The following is a 16141-nucleotide window of genomic DNA, read 5'->3' as shown; positions in this document are numbered from 1 at the left end:
ACAAATGTTAGTTGTCGTCATCTCAGCTCCAAGACATACCTGCAGGGGCTCCTCAGGATAGCATCCTTGATCTGACCATCTTCAGTTGGTCTTCCTTGCACAATATTCAACACCATTCATGATTCCTCAGATGCTGAAGCAGTCCATGTCCAAATGCAGCAAGACGTGGACAACATCTAAGTTTGCAGTAACATATGGCAAGTAACTTTTGTGTTATGCAGATTTCCAGCAATGACCATCTCCAAATGAGAGAATCTAACCATTACCCTTCAACATTCAAAAGTTTTGCCATCAATGAATCCTTCATTACTAATACCCTGGAATTACCATTGACTTGAATCTGAACTGGACCAGCTATATAAATACTATGAGCAGTTAGAGGCTAGGAATTCTGAGGTGAATAACTCACCTTCTCACTCCTTAAAGTCTGTTCACCATCTACAAGGCCCAGGTCAGGAGTGTGATGAAATACTCTCCACTTGCCTGGATGGGTTCAACTCCAAGAATATTCAAGAATCTTGACATCCATTCAGGACAAAGCAGCCCACTTCATTGGTACCACATCCATAAACAGTCACTCCTTCCACCACTTATGCTTAGTGGCAGCAGTGTGTTCTATCTACAAGATGCACTGAAGACATTCACCAAAGATCCTCAGACCGCACCTTCCAAACCCATGATCATTTCCATCTGGAAGGACGGACACAGCAACGCCTGCAAGAACCCCCAACTCACCATCCCAACCTGGAAATACTTCACCAAGTGTTACTTGTCATATTCCCTCCCTAATGGTATTGTGGCTGTCCCCACCCGAATACAGTAAATAGAGGACAGTATGGTGGCTCAGTAGTTAGCCTCACAGCTCCAGTGACCCAGGTTTGATTTCAGCCTCAGGTGACAGTCTGTGTGGAGTTTTCACATTCTCCCCGTGTCTGCATGGGTTTCCTCCAGGTGCTCCGGTTCTCTCCCGCAGTCTGAAGATGTGTAGATTAGGTGGATTGGCTGTGGGGAAGGCAGGCTTACAGAGACGGGGTGAGTGTGGATGGGATGCTCTTTAGAGGGTCAGTGTGGACTCGATGGGCTAAATGGCCCACTTCCACACTGTAGGGGTTCTATTTCAAAAAGGCAGCTTGCCAGCACCCTCTCAGGGGCAACTAGAGGTTGACAATAAATATTGGTCCAGACAATGACATCCACATTTGGAAAGAATTTTTAAAAATTATAATGCTACGTAGCACCAGATGGTATAAAATGATCAGTAGGTGAATACATCTTAAGCATATTCCTGAGAAGATAGACTGGTGCTGAAGGTTTCACCATGCATTCATGTCAACAAATGCATGAGTGCCATTTTTATAGCTATGAACCCACCACCAGAGTTATATTTCCCTCCCCACCCCACCTGCATTCCGCAGAGACCATTCCCTCCGTGACTCCCTCGTTAGGTCCACACACCCCCATCACTCCACCCTCCACACCCAACACCTTCCCTTGCCAACCAAAGAGGTATAAACCGTACACCCACATCTCCCCCGACACCTCCATCCAAGGCCTCAAAAAATTCTTCCAGCAGAGATTTTCCTGCACATCAACTCACCTCATCTACTGTGTCGGTTGCTCTCAATGTGGTCTCCTCTATATTAAGGACACAGGACGCCAACTCGCAGAATGTTTCAGGGAACATCTCTGGGACACACCCACCAAAAAAACCAAACACCCTGTGTTCAAATCCTTCAACTCACCATCCCTATCCGCCAAGGACATGCAAAGTCCTGGGCCTCCTCCACCACCAAATCCAAGCCATCCAATGCCTGGAGGAAGAACACTTCATCTTCCACCTTGGGGCCCTCCATCCTGATGGGATTAATGTTGATTTTGCCAGTTTCCTCATCTCCCCCCCCACTTCATCCCAGATCCAACCCTCCAACTCAGCACCGCCCTCTTGAACTGCCCATCTTCCTTCCCACCTATCCGCTTCATCCTCAGCACCAACTTACCACTGTCACCTCCCACCTGCATCACCTTCCCCCCTTAGCCCCACTCACACCATCCTATTTATCTCTCATCCTCCTTCCCCCTCCTCATTCCTGATGAAGTGCTAATGCCCAAAACATTGACTTTCCTGCTCCTTGGATGCTGCCTGGCCTGCTGTGCTACAAACCATAGAATCCCTACAGTGTGGAAACAGGCCATTTGACCCAACAAGACCATAGTAACCCTCCAAAGAGTAACCCATCCAGACCCATTCCCCTACCCTATTACTCTACATTTTTTACCCCTGACTAATGCACCTTACCTACACGTCCCTGAATACTATGGGGCAATTTTGCATAGCCAATTCACCTAACCTGCTTATCTTTGGACTGTGGGAGGAAACCAGGGTACCCAGAGGAAACCCAAAAAGACATGGGGAAAATGTGCAAGCTCCACACAGACTGGAATTGAACCTGGATTCCTGGTGCTGTGAGGCAGCAGTGCTTACCACTGAGCCACTGTGCCGGCCCAGAGTCACCCTTTTCATCTCTGGATTAACAGCCCAGAGATAATACCACTAGACCATCACCTGCCCATAAATATTGTCAAGGACGCTGATGGAAATTTGCTGTGCTCTTCTTCAAATTCTTGCCAAGATCTGTTAGATCCACCTGAAAGAGGTAGCAAGCCTTCAGGTTAACATCTTCTCCCAAGGACAGCAATTCAGGGAGCAAGGCACCAGTGTGTCAGGTTGGATTGTTCTCAAGTCACTACAGTGGGATGCACAACCTTCTGACACAGAGGAGACTGGTCTCTCAGATGAACCTCTTATAGGTTTATCTTGCCTTATTATTGACCAAATAATGTGGAAGAATGTGTAGTTAGGAGAATCTAGTGGCTTGTTTCCACACTGTATGGGTTTTAGGATTCTATGAGGTGGAAGTGGGTACTGCAGATGCTGGAGATTAGAGTCTAGATTAGAGTGGTGCTGGAAATGTACAGCAGGTCAGGCAGCATCTGAGGAGCAGGAAAATCGATGCTTTGGGTATAAGCCCTTCATCAGGATTACCCAAAACATCGATTTTCCTGCTCCTCAGATGCTGCCTGGCCTGCTGTGATTTTCCAGCACCACTCTAATCTTGACTATGATTCTCTGATTCTACCCATTATCCCTACTTTCTGTCACCTGCCAATCAACCGATTTCTCAGCTGTGTCAGTAATTTGTCCTCAACTCCGTGACCTTCCTCCTTAGCTGACAGTTACTTATGTGGGACTTTATCAAGTGCCTTTTGGAAGTCCACATAAACAACATCCATAGACATTCCCCTGTACAGTACCTTAGTCAGCTCTTGAAAAAATTCAATGAGGTTTGTCAGGCACGGCCTACCTGTCATGATTCCATACTGGCTCTACTTGAGCAAGTGAAAAGTTTCAAGGCCTTCAGTTACCCTATCATTAGGGATTCCAACACAATTCTCGCCACAGGCGTTAGACTCAATGTTCTCAAAAATCCTGTTTTTTCTCTTTCACCCTACTGAAAATAAAAACCAAGTGAGGTAAGACCGGGCAAAGTCTCACCAGCTGTGAACCAAGACCTGGTCAAAGGCGAGCTGTCAATGCCAGTGTTTATACATACGTGGACATTGCTGTCCATTCATACAGAAACAATGTGAAAAGGAATGGTGATTGTTGGTCAGAGTATAAGGGGACAATGCTGGGTCAGGTGGAACGCAACAGGAAGGAAGTTGGTCAGTGAGAGAGGAAATGGCAACAAATACGACTGTCAGCAGACGCAAAGGTTGTCGACTCAAGAATTATAACTGTTAGCAAGGGTGGGAAGACACGGTAAGGGATAGGGATTGATTGAGGGAGGGTAGTTCACCACTCAAGAGGAGAATACAAAGTCAGCATGACTGAGTCATGAGAAGGGGAGGAAATTGGGAAAAGCTGAGAGAGACTGACATAAGCACAAAGAATTACCTTCAGTCAGCAAACGGACCAAAGGGATTTGAGTTTATCTGACATGGCAGAGATTATGCGTAACATGCCCTGGTCATAATCCATAATCCTTCCCCTTTATTTCAAATGCCTTGTATCTAATCAAATGGATATTGTTACCATCAGAACAACTGGTGCCTTAATGTTACGAAAAAAAAAGTTACAATAATGAACAAACCAACAATCACCCACAGGTGGAATCTGTGACTGGATTAGTAATCTCCCCCAGTCTCGAAACCACTCTTCAAAGCAAATCTCTCAAACCTTTCCATCTGCCTTTCTCCTCTGGTCACTCCAGACTTGAGCAAATGTGCAATGAACCTTATGTCCCAGCTCAGGTCCTGCACTGCTTCCATATAACACACATTGTTCCTATAGTTTGTCTCCCTCTGGAGATTCATTGGGTAAAGATGCAGGTTCCAAATCATTTGGTAGTCAAAGAAAAAATATTCTTCTTTAACTGAATCAACGTGTAAGCCTCACTCTCTCTCTCTCCATCAATGTGTGACCCTCTCTCTATCTCTCTCTCTCTCCATCAATGTGTGACTCTCTCTCTCTCTCTCCATCAATGTGTAACTCTCACTCTCTCTCTCCATCAATGTGTGACCCTCTCTCTCTCTCTCCATCAATGTGCGACCCTCTCTCTATCTCTCTTTCTCCATCAATGTGTGACTCTGGCTCTCTCTCTCCATCAATGTGTGACTCTCTCTCTCTCTCCATCAATGTGTAACTCTCACTCTCTCTCTCTCCATCAATGTGTGACCCTCTCTCTCTCTCTCCATCAATGTGTGACTCTCTCTCTCTCTCCATCAATGTGTAACTCTCACTCTCTCTCTCTCCATCAATGTGTGACTCTCACTCTCTCTCTCTCTCTCCATCAATGTGTGACTCTCTCTCTCTCTCTCCATCAATGTGTAACTCTCACTCTCTCTTTCTCCATCAATGTGTGACTCTCTCTCTCTCCATCAATGTGTAACTCTCACTCTTTCTTTCTCCATCAATGTGTGACCTTCTCTTTATCTCTCTCCCCATCCTGTGTGATACCCTCTCTCTCTCTCTCTCATTCCATCAACGTGTAACCCCCCTACATCAATGTGTAATTGTCCACCTCTCTCTCTCTCCCCATCAATGTTTAACTCTCTCTCTATCTCCCTCTCGCCATCAATGTGTGACCCTCTCTCTCTCTCTCCATCAATGTGTAACCCTGTCTCTCTCTCCCCATCAATGTGCAATCCTCCCCCACTCCCTCGTTCTCCATCAATGTGTAACCCTCCCTCCCTCTCTGTCTTTCTCTCCATCAATGCGTAACCCTCTCTCTCTCCATCAATGCGTAACCCTCTCTCTCTCCATCAATGTGTAACCCTCTCTTTCTATCTCCATCAATGTATAACCCTCTCTCTCCCTATCAATGTGTGACCCTCTTTCTCTAGATCTATGTGTAACCTTCTCTTTCTCTCCATCATTGTGTGACCTTCTCTCTCTCTCTCCATCAATGTGTGACCCTCTCTCTCTCCATCAATGTGTGACCCTCTCTCTCTCCATCAATGTGTGACCCTCTCCCTCTATCCATCAATATGTAACCATCACTCTCTCTCCCTCTCTCCACCAATGTGTGACCCTCTCTCTCTCCATCAACGTGTGACCCTCTCTCTTTGTCCTTCAATGTGTAAGCCTCTCTCTCTCTCTACATTAATGTGTAACCCTCTATCTCTCTATCGCCATCATGTGTGATCCTCTCTTTCTCTCATTCCATCAATGTGTAACCACACCCCCCATCAATGTGTAACTGTCCACCTCGCTCTCTCTCTCCATCAATGTCTAAATCTCTATCTCTATCTCCCTCACTCCATCAATGTGTGACCCTCTCTCTCTCTCCATCACTGTGTAACCTTCCCTCTATCTCTCTCTCCATCAATGTATAACCCACTCTCTCTCTATCTCCATCAATGTGTGATCCTCTCTCTCTCTGTATTTCCATCATTACGTAACCCTCTCTCTCTCTTTGTCTCTCTCTCTCTCTCCATCAATGTGTAACCCTCTCTCTCTCTGCATCAATGTGTAACCCTCTCTCTCTCCATCAATGTGTGACTCTCTCTCTCTCTCTCCATCAATGCATCACCCTCTCTCTCGCTCCCCATCAATGTGTGACTCTCTCTCTCCATCAATGCATAATCCTCTATCTCTCTCTCTCTCCATCAATGTGTAACCCTCTCTCTCTCTCTCCATCAATGTGTAACCCTCTCTCTCTCTCCATCAATGTGTGACTCTCTCTCTCTCTCTCCATCAATGCATAACCCTCTCTCTCGCTCCACATCAATGTGTGACTCTCTCTCTCCATCAATGCGTAATCCTCTATCTCTCTCTCTCTCCATCAATGTGTGACCCTTTCTCTCTCTCTCCATCAATGTGTAACCCTCTCTCTCTCTCCACCAATGTGTAACCCCCCCCCCTCCCCATCAATGTATGACTCTCTCTCTCTCCATCAATGTGTAATCCTCTGTCTCTCGCTCTCTCTCCATCAATGTGTGACCCAGACCCTCTCCCTCTCTGTCTCTCCATCATTGTGTAACCCTCTCTGTCTGTCTACCTTGCTCCATTGGGTGGCACAGTGGCACAGTGGTTAGCACTGCTGCCTCACAGTGCCAGAGACCCGGGTTCAATTCCTGCCTTGGGCAACTCTCTGTGTGGAGTTTGCACATTCTCCCCGTGTCTGCATGGGTTTCCTCCGGGTGCTCTGGTTTCCTTCCACAGTCCAAAGATGTGCAGGTTAGGTTAATTGGCCATGCTAAATTGTCTGTAGTGTTAGGTGTAGGGGAGTGCATCTGAGTGGGTTCCTCTTCGGAGGGTCGGTGTGGACTTGTTGGACCGAAGGGCCTGTTTCCACACTGTAAGTAATCTAATCAATGTGTGACCCTCTCCATTATTGTGTAACCTTCTCTGTTTCTTTCTCTCTCTTCATCAATGTGTGACCCTCTCTCTCCCTCCATAAATGCGTAACTATTTCTTTCTCTCTCCATCTATATGTAACCCTCTCTCTCTCTCCCCATCACTGTGTAACAGTCTCTCTCTCTCCCCCTCTCCATCAATGTGTAACCCACCCTCTCTCTCTCCATCAACGCATGTCTCTCCATCGCTCTGTAACCCTCTCTCTCTCTCCCCATCAATGTGTAACCCTCTCTCTCTCCCTCTCTCCATCAATGTGTAACCCTCCTTCTCTCTCTCTCTCCATCATTGTGTAACCCTCTCTCTCTTTGTCTATCTCTCTCTGTTTCTCTCCATCAATGTATAAACCCCTCTCTCTCTGTCTCCGCCCCTCCATCAATGTGTAACCCTCCCTCCCTCTCTCCCTCTCTCTATCAAGAGTAACCCTCCCTCTCTCTCTCCACCAATGTGTGACCCTCCTTCTCTCTCTCTCTCTCCATCAATGTGTAACCCTCCTTCTCTCTCTCTCTCTCTCTCTCTTTCCATCAATGTGTAAGCCTTTCTCTCTTTACATCAATGTGTAACCCTCCCTCTCTCTCTCTCTCCCTCTCTCTCTCTCATTCACTCTACCAAAGTGCAACTCTTCTCTCTCTCTCTATCAATATGTAACCCTCTTTCTTTCTTTCTTTCTCTCTCTCTTTCTCTCTCTCTTTCTCCATCAATGTATAAACCTTTCCCTCTCTCTCCATCAATGTGTAACCCTCTCTCTTTCTCTCTGTCAATATGTTACCCTCTCTCACCATGGCTCATGCTGACACCGTGGTGAAGGTATCATGTGCACGCTGCTTGCCTGGTCTGTTTTGACAGGTGGACCTCAATGCTGTGAAGCAATAAACCACAAAAGCAAAAAGCTCTCTTTCCAAAATTATGAAAATATTTAACATCTGCGGCAAAGGAAACAGAATTCATGTTTGTCTTTGATCTTTCAACTCTGTTTCTCTCTCACTCCTCATGCTGTCAGACTTGCGGCATGTTTTTCAGTATTATCAATATGTATTTCAGATCGAGTCATAGACTCATAGAGATGTACAACACGGAAGCAGACCCTTCGGTCCAACCCGTCCATGCCGACCAGATATCCCAACCCAATCTGGTCCCACCTGCCAGCACCCGGCCCATATCCCTCCAAACCCTTCCTATTCATATACCCATCTGGATGTCCTTTAAATGTTGCAATTGTACCAGCCTCCACCACTTCCTCTGGCAGCTCATTCCATACACATACCACCCTCTGCATGAAAACGTTGCCCCTTAGGTCTCTTTAATATCTTTCCCCTCTCACCCTAAACCTATGCTCTCTAGTTCTGGACTCCGCCATCCCAGGAAAAGACTTTGCCTATTTATCCTATCCATGACCCTCATGATTTTATAAACCTCTAAAAGGTCACCCCTCAGCCTCCAATGCTCCAGGGAAAACAGCCCCAGCCTGTTCAGCCTCTCCCTGTAGCTCAAATCCTCCAACCCTGGCAACATCCTTGTAAATCTTTTCTGAACCCTTTCAAGTTTCCCAACATCTTTCCAATAGGAAGGAAACCAGAATTGCATGCAATACTCCAACAGTGGCCTAACCAATGTCCTGTACAGCCACAACATGACCTCCCAACTCCTGTACTCAATACTCTGACCAATAAAGGAAAGCATACCAAATGCCTTCTTCACGATCCTGTCGACCTGCGATTTCACTTTCAAGGAGCTATGAACCTGCACTCCAAGGTCTCTTTGTTCAGCAACACTCCCTAGGACCTTACCATTAAGTGTATAAGTCCTGCTGAGATTTACTTTCCCAAAATGCTGCACCTCGCATTTATCTGAATTAAACTCCATCGCCAGCTCTCAGCCCATTGGCCCATCTGGTCAAGATCCTGTTGTAACCTGAGGTAACCCTCTTCGCTGTCCACTACACCTCCAATTTTGGTGTCATCTGCAAACTTCCTAACTGTACCTCTTATGCTCGCATCCAAATCATTTATGTAAATGACAAAAAGTAGAGGACCCAGCACCGATCCTTGTGGCACTCCACTGGTCACAGGCCTCCAGTCTGAAAAACAACCCTCCACCACCACCCTCTGTCTTCTACCTTTGAGTCAGTTCTGTATACAAATGGCTAGTTCTCCCTGTATTCCAAGAGATCTAACCTTGCTAATCAGTCTCCCATGGGGAACCTTGTCGAACGCCTTACTGAAGTCCATATAGATCACATCTACTGCTCTGCCTTCATCAATCTTCTTTGTTACTTCTTCAGAAACCTCAATCAAGTTTGTGAGACATGATTTCCCACGCACAAAGCCGTTTTGAATATCCATAATCAACCCTTGCCTTTCCAAATACATGTAAATCCTGTCCCTCAGGATTCCCTCCAACAACTTGCCCACCACTGACGTCAGGCTCACTGGTCTATAGTTCCCTGGCTTGTCCTTACTACCCTTCTTAAACAGTGGCACCACGTTAGCCAACCTCCAGTATACCAGCACCTCACCTATGACAATTGATGATACAAATATTTCTGTAAGAGGCCCAGTAATCACCTCCCTAGCGTCCCACAGAGTTCTAGGGTACACCTGATCAGGTCCTGGGGATTTATCCACTTTTATGTGTTTTAAGGCAGCCAGCACTTTCTCCTCTGTAATATGGACACTTTTCAACATGTCGCCATCTATTTCCCTACATTCTATATCTTCCTTGTCCTTTTCCACAGTAAATACTGATGCAAAATACTCATTTAGTATTTCCCCCATCTATGTTTACTATCTACCATTGTTTGTGAACTAACCACACAAACACCGACCACCAACTCACCCTTTATTTTAAAGGGGAGAATCCTTCACACTGATCCAGCTCCCTCAGAGGAGAAAGTGAGGACTGCAGATGCTGGAGATCAGAGCTGAAAATGTGTTGCTGGAAAAGCTCAGCAGGTCAGGCAGCATCCAAGGAGCAGGAGAATCGACATTTCGGGCATGAGCCCTTCTTCAGGAATTAGGAGAGTGTGTCCAGCAGGCTAAGATAAAAGGTAGGGTGGAGGGACTTGGGGGAGGGGCGTTGGAAATACGATAGGTGGATGGAGGTCAAGGTGAGGGTGATAGGCTGAAGTGGGGGTGGGGGGCGGAGTGGTCAGGAAGAAGACTGCAGGTTAGGAAGGCGGTGCTGAGTTTGAGGGATTTGACTGAGACAAGGTGGGGGAAGGGGAAATGAGGAAACTGGAGAAATCTGAGTTCATCCCTTGTGGTTGGAGGGTTCCTAGGCGGAAGATGAGGCGTTCTTCCTCCAACCATCGTGTTGCTATGGTCTGGCGATGGAGGAATCCAAGGACCTGCATGTCCTTGGTGGAGTGGGAGGGGGAGTTGAAGTGTTGAGCCATGGGGTGGTTGGGTTGGTTGGTCCGGGTGCCCCAGAGGTGTTCTCTGAAACATTCCACAAGTAGGCGGCCCGTCTCCCCAATATAGAGGAGGCTGCATCGGGTGCAGCGGATGCAATAAATGATGTGTGTGGAGGTGCAGGTGAATTTGAGGCGGATATGGAAGGATCCCTGGGGCCCTTGGAGGGAAGTAAGTGGGGGAGGTGTGGGTGAATTTCCAGGTGGATGGGGTGTGTTGGAGGTGGGAGAAGGGGTCGTCAGAGGGTGGGTGAGAATCCTGGTTGAAGAAGTAGGCGCGGAGGCGAAGGCGGCGGAAGAATTGTTCGATGTCAACCGCGTGTTGAACCCGTTAATCCAGGAGCGTAGGGGAATGAAGGTGAGGCCTCTGCTGATTTCCAGGTGGATGGGGTGTGTTGGAGGCAGGTTTCCAGGTGGATGGTGTGTGTTGGAGGCGGGTTTCAGGTGGGTGGGGTGTGTTGAAGACGGGTTTCCGGGTGGATAAGGTGCGCCCACACCTCCCCCTTTCCTTCCCTCCAAGGCCCCAAGGGATCCTTCCAAAGTTGCAGGTGAATGCAACTTTGGGCTATCTGTGTTCGCTTCATTGATTCCTAAGAACACAACCTCAAGTCTGTAATACAGAAAGACCGCAAACATCTATCTGTCTCTTATGGACCATCAGAATGATCTCAGCCTCTACTGAAGTAAAAGTCAAAATGTATCATTTACTATTGAGACTTCCTGGTCGGACTCTTCTTGATTAAGAAGACACAGTTGCTTTTCCTGTTCATCATCAGACCATAAGATGTAAGACAGAACTAGGCCAATTAACCCCTGGAGTCTGTTCCAATGAGATCTGATAACCATCATCACCATATTCCTGCTTTATACCGTGACCCTTGATTCTCTTACTGATTAAAGTGTGTCTATCTCAGCCTTGAATATATTTAATGGTCCTGCTTCAAAAACCCTCTGTGGTAAATAATTCCACAAAATGTCTACCCCCGAGATAAGAAATTCCACCTCATTCCCCCTTATTCAGAGATTATGTCCTCTGGCCCTTGAATCTCCTACAAGGGGAAACAACCTTGCTGCATCTATCTTGCTTAAACTCCCAAAGTATCATATGTTTCAAGTTTTCCTCTCATTCTTCGACACTCCAGTGAATATAAGTCCAACCCACCCAACATCTCCTCATGAAGCAGTCCCTCCATACCCAGGAGTGAACATTCCCTGACCTCTAATCCCCAGGGGAAGAGACTCTGGTGTTTAAGGCTCTAACTTACAGCAAACTGCAGTGAAAAAGCTCACGGAAATTCTTCTCTCTGTCCTTGAGAGTGCTATCGCTTTTAGACTAAATTAATTTAGAACATCAGGTTGGCATAGACGGGTTGTTTCCGTGCTGTACAACACTATGACTCTAAGTGCGTCCTTCTGTTGTTGATTGAGGAAAGTGCACAGAGCTTATTTGCCCTGACAGGAAGCAAATTTAACTAACAAGTCTTTCTTGATTAAATCTGCCCTCGCAAATTTTGATGCAAGCAAGGAGTCATGGAGTCAGAGTTATACAATATAGAAACAGACCCTTCGGTCCGAATCCTCTGTGCCGACCAGACATCCTAGACTGATCTAATTCCGAATCACCCATTGTCTTGGGTATTCCTGTTGAATGCATTCATGGAATGCAGAAAAGATCAGTTTTCAAGCGCCTTTCACCATAAGAACCTTTAACAGGAATTTGATAAATGGTTGAGGATAGACATTTATGATTGCCCTCCCAATCGTATTAATGCATTGGAATTGTTTTTAATATATTTTAATTAAAGTCAGACTTACGTGATAGGGTAATTTCTTCCTTTTATTGTTATAATTCATTTATATGTGATTTTTTTTAAATGAATGAGCAATGTAGCTGAAATGAATTTCTGTCTGGATAATAAAGCGAAATTGAATGGAATTGAAACAAAGGCAAATCTAACAAACAGCATGGCATTCCCTCATCAGTGATGGCAAATTATGTTCCATTATTATGTCAATTATGTAAATTATGTTCCATTATTGTGTAAATTATGCCCCTCTATGGGAGGCAAAGACCTAGTGCATTATCCCTAAACTTTTATTCCAGTGACTAAGGTAATGTTCTGGATACCTGGGTTCAAATGATAGCAGGATTTGAATCTAACAAAAGAAGAAAATCTGGAATTAGATTAGATTCCCCTACAGTGTGGAAACAGGCCCTTCAACCCAACAAGTCCACACCGACCCTCCAAAAAGTAACCCACCCAGACCCATTTCCCTCTGACTAATGCATCTAACACTATGGGCAATTTAGCATGGCCAATTCACCTGACCTGCACATCTTTGGACTGTAGGAGGAAACCGGAGCACCCGGAGGAAACCCACGCAGACACGGGGAGAACATGCAAACTTCACACAGACAGTCGCCTGAGGCTGGAATCGAACCTGGGACCCTGGTGCTGTGAGGCTGCAGTGCTAACCACATGAATTAAGATTCTAATTACGACTGCGAATCCATTATAGATTGTTAGGAAAACCAATCTGGTTCACTAATATCTGTTTGGGAAGGAAACTGCCAGCTTTACCTGGTCTGGCCTATGTGCGACTCCACCAATGTAGTTGACTCTCAACTTCCCTCTGGGCAATCCAGGGTGGGCCTAGCCAGAGACACCCTCATCCCGTGAATGACTAACACAAACTTTATTTGAAACCTAATTCCACACACATTAATGATGAAGATTGAGAAGAGTAGCTACAAATGGGGAAAATAAATGGTTTAATAGACTGTGTGTTGATTGAAATGCAAAATGCACAAATGTCTGTCCTTGCTTGCCACAGTCATACAACCTCCATGTGCATTGTAGGCAAATATCTGAAGCTTCACTTCAATGAAGACCTCATGTTGAACATACTGCTCTGCTGTACACATGAAACAGCCTATTCTGTAGGATCTCCAATGCAGTGTTGTATAAAATATTCACAGCAAAAAAAAAGTTGAGTGCAAATTAATAATTTTGATTTGTTTTCTGATGGGGTAGTCGTGGCAAAGATATTTCCACATGTGAGGAGTTCAAAATTAAGGTCTGGAATTATAGACTAGTCATGAAAAAACCAGTCGAGAATTCAAGATAAATATTTTGACTTGGGGAGTAGCTAGAATGTGAATCTTGCTGTAACAGGAAGTGCTTGAGAGGACTAGTATACACATGTTTAAGGAGATTCTGGATTTGTATACACAGGAGAAAAGAAGCAGAGGCCAAGGAGCACAGATTTAAGGTGTTTGGTAGAAGGATTAGCCAGGATATGAGGAAAAGCTTTTCTCACCTAGAGGGTGGATATCACTGCACAGGAGGCGTGTAGTGGTTGAGGTGGAAACCCTCAACGTATTTAAAGGAACTTGCATCTGCACTTGTAATGTTGTAATCTTCAAGGCTATGAAACAAGTGAAAATATAATCATAAAGTCATACAGCACAGAAATAAAATCTTCGGTTCAACCTGTCCTCACCAACCAGACATTCCATTCTGACTTAGTCCCATTTGCCAGCATTTGGCCCATATACCTCTAAACCATTCCAATCAATATACCCACCCAGCTGCCTTTTACATATTCCCATTGTACCAGCCTCTATCACTTCCTTGAGCGGTTCATTCCACACACGCACCACCCTCTGTGTGAATTGGTTGATCTAGGGTGTAGTTTTCCATTGTCCTTTCTTTCGACTGTGACGTCCAGGAATGTGAGTTTGTTGTCGGTTTCTCCCTCCTTGGTGAACTTTATGCCTGTGAGGGTGTTGTTGATGATGTTAAATGTCTCTTCTATTTTGTTTCGTTTTGTGACGACAAAGGTGTCATCTACGTCGCGGACCCAGATTTTTGGTTTGATGGTTGGTAGGGCTGTTTGTTCTAGCCTTTGCATTACCGCTTCAGCTATGAATCCTGATAGCGGAGATCCCATGGGTGTGCCGTTGGTTTGTTTGTAGATTATGTTGTTGAAGGTGAAGTGGGTGGTGAGGCACAGGTCCACTAGCTTCATGATGTTTTCGTTGGTAATGTGATTGATGGTGGTTGGGGTGTGTGTGATGGTCTCTTCTAAAAGTGTGGTAAGTGTTTCCTTTGCCAGGTCGATGTTGATGGAGGTGAACAGTGCTGTTACGTCGAATGAGATCATTGCTTCGTCTTCCTCTATTTTGGTGTTTTTGATGATTTTTAGGAATTCCTGGGTGGAGTGGATGGAGTGCTGTGACTCTTCTACTAGGAGAACTACAAACCTGCGTATACAGAAAACCGACAAACACTGACCAAATACTTAACTACACCAGCAACCATCCCAACACACACAAACAAAGCTGTATCAGAACACTTTTCCAGTGAGCCCCACACACTACAGCATAGACAAACTTTGGAAAACAGAGGAGAACCACCTAAACAACATATTCAAGAAGAACGGATACTCAAAATATACAGTGCGCAGATTCCTCAAGAACGAACCCTGACAAGCAGACCAAACACAGCCAGAAACCCTAACCACCTTACCATACATCAAAGAAGTCTCAGAAATGACAGCCAGACTACTAAGACCCTTTGGAATCCTAGTAGCACACAAACCCACCAACACTCTCAAACAAAAACTAACAAACTTAAAAGACCCAGTACAACCCATGGACAAAACCAACGTCATCTACAAAATTCCATGCAAGGACTGCCACAAACACTACGTCGGACAAACAGGAAGAAAGTTAGCCACCAGGATACATGAACACCAGCTAGCCACAAAACGACACAACCCTCTCTCCCTCATAGCCCGATACACAGAAGAAAAAAAACACCATTTCGACTGGGACAACACATCTACCCTGGGACAGGCTAAGCAAAGACATGCCAGGGAATTCCTAGAGGCCTGGCACTCCAACCACAACGCCATAAACAAACACATAGATCTAGATGCCATTTATCAACCGCTCAGAAAACGAACAGGAAATGACATCACCACAAACCCCAGGAACTCCATCCAGGAGAAAGATATAAATAGAAAGCAGGAGACAACAGCTTCGCTTCACTTGGAGGTCGCCACTGATGATGTTACCTAGCCAGGTAAGAAACGTCTGGATATCAAACCTACAGCTCAGTGAGCAAACCTACACCCTAAACCTCAACCTGAGCTACAACCTTCACAAGCCTTGCAATTGGTTGATCTTCAGGTCCTTTTTAAATCTTTCCCCTCTCACATTAAATCCATGCCCTTTAATTCTGGACTCCCCCATGCTCAGAAAAAGACCTCGACAATTCACTTTATCCATAGGCAGACAAAATTGGCATGGACTAAATGGCCTGTTCCTGTGTTGTAACTCTCATTTTGATCTATGGTTTGTGTGACTGGCCTTGGGTTGAGACGTAGTAAACTGGGAAGAGGCTAGTCTGGATAATAGCACCAACATGGACCAGCTGGGCTGAGTAGCCTGTTTCTGTCTTGGAGAAGTAATGCCATGTTCTCAGAATCTGTATTCAGTGCAGACTTTTGCTGGTTATAAATTGGCCAAAAGTGTTTGAAGGGGCAATGAGTGGTGTTCAGAGCTCTCCCCTCATTCCAGTAGTTAGGAAGCAAAAGGATGTACTGGCACTCTGAGTAGGGTGGGAGAGGGCAATGTTATAGAATCATAGAGATATACAGCATGGAAACACACCCTTCGGTCCAACTCAGATATGCCGACCAGATATCCTAAACTAATCTAGTCCCATTTGCCAGCATTTGGTCCATATCCCTCTAAACCCTTCCTATTCATATACCCATCCAGATGCCTTATAAAGTTGTAATTGTAC

Source organism: Chiloscyllium punctatum, chromosome 48 (genome assembly GCF_047496795.1).
Source record: "Chiloscyllium punctatum isolate Juve2018m chromosome 48, sChiPun1.3, whole genome shotgun sequence".
Taxonomy (NCBI): Eukaryota; Metazoa; Chordata; class Chondrichthyes; order Orectolobiformes; family Hemiscylliidae; genus Chiloscyllium; species Chiloscyllium punctatum.
Note: the sequence above shows the minus strand (reverse complement) of the source record.